A 6,237-nucleotide genomic window follows, 5' to 3' on the forward strand; every position below is an offset into this window, starting at 1 on the left:
TTTTTCCAAGGAATTTGACAAGTTTTCACGTTGGGGCATGATGTTTTCGTAATACGCCCTCATTCTCTTTTTAATGTCTGTTTGATTTGTAGCGGTAACCCTCTTTCATTCCCGATATTACTGATTAGTGCTGTTTCTCCTTTTTTGCAATTAGTCTTGCTTAGGCTTTATAAGTTACATTGCTCTTTAAAACGAACCATGATATGGCTCTGTTAATTGTCTCTATAATTTGCTTTCTGTCACTGATTTCCTCTCTTAGCCCTATTATATTTTTTTGTATCTTCACCCAAGGATATGTTTATTCTTTTTTTTTTTTTTTTTTTAAGGAGGAAGAGACAGAGAGAGACATCGATTTGAGAGAGAAACATTGATCGGTTGCCTCCCCTACGCACCCTGACTGGGGATCAAACCCACAGCCTAGGTATGTACCCAGACCAGGAATCAAACCTGCAACCTTTTGGTGCAGGGATGATGCTCCAACCAACTGAGCCACCCGGCCAGGGCAGCCCTATTATTTTTTTCAATCAACTCATTTTACATTTATTTCACTCTTCTAGCTTCTTTAAATTGACCATTAAGTCATTGATTGTATGCCTTCTTCTTTTCTACTTTAAGAATTTAGAGCAATACACTTTCTTCTGGTTGTTTTTTCCGTTTCTTCCCACTAATTTTGGTGAGTTGTATCTTTTTCTTATTAAAATATTTGGCACAAAATATTTTCTTGTTTTTTCTTGTTGGTGTTTTTAGGAAATTTGTTACTATCTGTCTTTTAATTGGGTTGCTTAACCTTTTTAAATTTAATGCAGTATTGATTGGTTTTAATTTACCATCTTATTATTCGTTTTCTATTTGTTTCACATATTTTTGTCCCCCTTTCTGTTTCTGACTTCTGTTGCATTCATTGAGTATTTTAAAAATGTATATATCTTTATTGTTGAGGGCATTACAGATGTCCCCTTTTTTCCTCCATTGCTCCCCTCCACCCAGCTCCCGCCCCACCCCAGGCTTTCCCCACAGTATTGTCTGTGTCCATGGATTATGCATATATGCATATGTTCTTTGGCTGTTCTCTGCTTGGGGCACAAAATATTTTCTAAGTTCCTTTGTGATTTTCTTTGATCCATGGGTTTCCAAATATTTAGAGATATGTTAATAAAACAAGATAAGTTATTAAGTAAAAGTGCAATCCTTTTAAATGTATGGAGACTTTTTTATGGCTGGATGTATGGTGTGTCTGGGTGAATGTACAAGAAATCTATATTGTAAAGAATCTATATTTTCTGTGGAGGCCAAGGCCTTGCCCCTCTGGACACTGCAATCCCTATTCCACCCCCCACGGAGGTGACCGGTAGCCTTTCAGATTCCAACTGTAGCGCCTCATCCCTCTTCCCAAACCGCATCCTCTACACACACAGTCCATTTGCAGTATCCAGCAGCCTCCACCAGATCACAGCAACCCTAGCACATCCCCCTCTCACCATCCATCACCCGCTCCCCACCTGCCAGGCGGCTCCTCTCCCACCCTCAGCCAGTGGCTCTACCTTCCAGCCCATTCCCTCCCTGAACGCAGGGGGCGCCACCCTCACCCGCCCTGCAAAGGGCCCTCCCATGCTGTGCCCTGCCGCCCCCCCCCCCCCCCGCCTGTGGCACTCGCTTCAAGGAGGGCGCCCCCACATGCTCAGACGTTAGCCTCCTCACACCAGGGATCCCTCCCCCACCCCCATACTGGTCCCCTTCCCCTGTTCTCCACACCCACAGCCAGTCCTCCTCCCCAGTGGCCCCAGAAGGCGGCCTCTGTGTTCGTGAGAACCGTGCCCACACTTGCTAGGCCACTAGCAGTCCCCTCCAGCCTCCCTACACCAGGGAGCCCTCCCCCCATCACCACCACCAGTGCTAAAGCCCGGAACCCAAACGCAATGGAGCTGGTAGCCCGCCCATTTCAGCTCTCCGCAACCGGAGCAGGAGCAGCCCTCCTAGCCTGGAGGCCAGTGTTCTCCTTTTCTGCCGCCTCACACGCACAATGGAAGCTCCCCACACTAGAGGGTCCTCCCAATAGCCCCACCTTGGCCACCAGCCCTCCCTTCACCCCTACAGTATGCGTCAGTCTTCCCCTCACATTGGGGCACCAAGAGCGTGCCTGCCCCACACCCACCCATCCGCAGGCAGCAGCCTTTTCCTCAATGGAGCTCCCAAAGCCGGCCCAGCAGCTCCGTAGGTGACCCTGCTCTCTGTCCTCCTCTAAGCACAATTGTCGTTCTCCCCTCCAGCACTGGGGAGCCCTCCCTTCCACGCCCTCCCAACAGCTTAGGCTGCTTAACCATTAACACCACTCGCTGCCTCCCCACACCAGAGCACTGCCACCTGCCCCCTCTCAGCCAGCGGCAGTAACCCTGTGGACCCCCAACTGGGAATCCTGCCCTCAGCCCCTCTTAGTCAGCAGCCCTGCTTCGTGGCGGGCGCCTAGTTCCCGCTCCCGCACCCCGACATGTTAGCCCTCCTCTCCGACCACCTCACCCGGGAGCTGTCCCCCCAATTCCAGCTCCGGAGTCCCCGCCAAACCCCAGCCCATGGCCTTACTTTTTCGGCCTCTGTGGACGACTCTGGAGTCCCACTCCAAAAGGGCTGAAGAGCTCACCTCCGCTGCGCAGCCAGGAACCAAGGGGCTGCGTCTCCCAAGTTCTCCGTCTTAAGGCCTCGAGAGCTTCCCAGAAAGTTCTCGGCATCTGGGTACAGGACAAATGATTGGATCTGAAAAGCACGTGAGGAGGCAATATGTTACAGTAGCCTCCTGTAACATATTGACCACGGGTAGTGAGGGCTTGATGTACCAAGTCTTGAAACTCTAAAAACAACCACCACACCCATTGGCCCTCCATGGACAAAATGGCCTACCAACAAGGTAGGGGAGTTAGTGGGGTAAGCTGGCAAATAGAGAGCCCGTTGTGGCAAATGGGGCAAATTTTCTTTATAATTTGTTTTCTATTGTGGTTGAAAATATCATAAGGATATATTTTTACTGACTTCTTGTCTAGTATCAATTGCTGAGGCAAGAGTGTTAAAATTTCCCACTATAACTGTGGAAAATGTCTGTTTCTCCCTTTATTTTATCAACTTTTGTTTTTATGTATTTTAAGCTTGTTATTATAAGGTACAAATACATTTATGAACTCTATGTGTTTCCGATTAATTAACACATATATCATTATTACCTTTCATCTCGGGTAATAGTCATCTTTAAATCTGTTATGTCTAGTATTAAGGTAGCCATTCCCACTTTCTTATGCTTACTTTTTGCATGGTATATTATTTTGGATCCTCTTACTATCAACTCATCTGAGTATTTTTATTTTATTTTATTTTTTTAAATATATCTTTATTGATTTCAGAGAGAGAAAAGGAGAGGGGGAGAGAGAGAGAGAGAGAAACATCAGTGATGAGAGAGTCATTGATCTAGCCAGAGCCCGCAACTGGGGCGTGTGCCCCGACCGGGAATCGAACCCCAATCGCCTGGATCCTAGGTCAATGCTCAGCCGCTGAGCCACGCCCGGCCAGGCTGAGTCTTTATTTTTAAATTGCATCTCTTGTAGACAGCAAAATCCTTGCTCTTTTCTTCATGCTGACAATCTCTACCTTTTCATTGGAGTATATAACCCATTAACACTGAGTGTAATTTTTATATGGTTAAATTTACATCTATCTTTTTACTGCCTATCTTAGTCCATACAGGCATCTATAACAAAATACTGTAAAACCTCGATGTAATGGACTAATTCGGGTGAAGGGGTTTCCGTTAAAGCCAAAAGTCCATTATATAATAAAGTAGGTTTTCTGAATGCATCTGTTAAAAATTGACAAAATAGTTTACCTGTTTTTACTTATGTAGACACATTTGTGTGATTAAAATTAAGTATGTATGAAAAATTTAATTTCACAGAAAAGTTTTCTATATGTATTATTGTAATTTTAAATTTATACTGAATAGGTCTAGTAAATGCATGCATTCACCAGTCATCAAGAGTAAACAAATGCACATGGCTGGGGCATGGTTTAGTGCAGGTCAGAACATCTGCTGGCCCACATGCATTACATTTATACCATGAAATACTATGCAGCTGTAAAAAAGAAGGATCCCTTACCCTTTGAGACAGCACAAAGGGACCTGGAGAGTATTATGCTAATCAAAATACACCAGAGAAAGACAAATATCACATGATCTCAGTTATATGTGGAATCTAATGAGAAAAATAAACTGACAAACAAAATAGATCTAGAGACACTGAAGCATGCAACAGACTGATGTATTTCAGAGGGAAGCAGGGAGGGGAAGAGATCAACCAAAGAACTTATATGCATATATGCATAGCCCATGGACAAACAATAGTTCGGGGGAAGGCCTGGGGAGGGCGTAGGAGAAGAGTGGAGGGGGTCAACTGGGAAAAAGGGGATGTCTGTAATACTTTCAACAATAAAGATAACTTTTTTAAAAAAGGGCATAAAATTAGAAAAATAAATAAATAAAACTGCTGCAGAAAGTCACACCACACCAAACAGAACCAATTACTGCTTGAGATGTGGTGTGATCACGTGTTAATAATTCCCCGAACATTGTTTACCAGTGATGGTTCTTGGATTTAAATATGTAGACTATAATTGTAGATATGTAATATTTATTTATGTCAGTGAAATTACTACAGTGTTTTTTCTCCTGGGATCCCAAATACACGTTAGACCTTTTTACATTGTCCCACAACTTACCGAGGTTCTGTTTTGTTGTGTGCTTTTTTTAATCTTTTTTCCTCTCAGTTTCTCAGGATGGATCATTTTTATTGATCTATCTTCCACTAAGTAGTATGAAGCCTCTAAATATTCATACCTATTAACAAACACCAATGTTAACAGAAGGATGGAGTAAGAGGAGCCAATAAAGGACTCAGCTCAGATCCTTCCCTCCTGAGCGAGGGGCTTGCTTGCTCTGGACCCCTTCTCCAGGCCCCTCCTTCACTGAGGTTCTGGGTACCTGCTGCACAGTGGCTGAATCTGGACTTGCTGCCCTCTGGGTGCCATCCCTGCTTGCAGCTGTGAGGCCACTTCTCTCAGAGGTCTTGAGCCTCCTGCTACAATAAAGGGAGGTGGATGAAGAAGAGATGGCCATGTGTGGATAGCAGCTGACTGGTGTGTCCATGGACTTTTGTTATATTACTCTGTCTAGGGTGGCTGGGCATGTGTTTGAAATTCTTTATAATAAAATATTGGAAATGTCTGTCCCAATACAGTTGTGGGTTTATCGATATTTCTTCATAGGTCTCTCACTTTCGCTATAAGCATTCTGATGCTCTCCAGACTAACTGTAGTAATGCTACCACCAGCCATATGGTAACCCTAGAGCAGTTTAAGACAACTGTGCACTGTCTCCCCATCTCTATTTTTATAGCCCTATTACAACTACATATTCAGAGCACAGTCATTCCACGCTACGGTGGATGTGGGCTACAGTCCCAGAATCCCCTCCTGGCATGAGGCTCTCACTCTTCTCCTTCGGTGAACCTCGGATGCCAATATTCTCTAGGAATTGCTCAAGGACAAAGGAGCTGCCTTATCCAAGGTCACCCCAGCACACATCCAATTACTACTAGCTGATGTGGGGTGCAAAGGTCTAGCCCCTTTGCAGAAATTGGCTTGGGAGGGATCTAAGCTCAGCCCATTCCCTCTTATATGAGTTTTCTGGGGCTTCTGCAATAAATTACCAAAAACCAGGTAGCTTGAAACAATAGGAATTTATTCTCTCAGGGCTCTGGAAGTCAGAAACCCAAAATTAACGTGTCAGCAGGGCTATGCTACCTCCAAAGGCTCTAGAAGAGGATCTTTCCTTGCCTCTTATAGTTTCCTGGGACTCCAGGCATCCCAAGGCTTGTGGCCACATCACTCCCATCTCTGCCTCCACCTTCACATGGCTTTCTGACCTATGTCTATGTCTCTCTTTTGTCTCTTTTAAAGACACTTGTCATTGTATTTAGGGCCCACCTGGATAAATCCTAGCATGACCTCATCTTGAGAATCTTAACTTCACATCTGCAGATACCCTTTTTCTGAAAAAGGTCACAATCACAGGTTCTGGGAGTTAGGATCTGCACATATCTTTTGAGGGGCCACCATCTGCCCCGCTATACCTCAAGAGCCCAGGCTCAGACCTGCCCAGCCAGTTCCCCAGGCAGAGAGAACAAGATTGGGCAGCAGGGC

Source organism: Miniopterus schreibersii, assembly GCF_964146895.1.
Source record: "Miniopterus schreibersii genome assembly, chromosome: X".
NCBI lineage: Eukaryota > Metazoa > Chordata > Mammalia > Chiroptera > Miniopteridae > Miniopterus > Miniopterus schreibersii.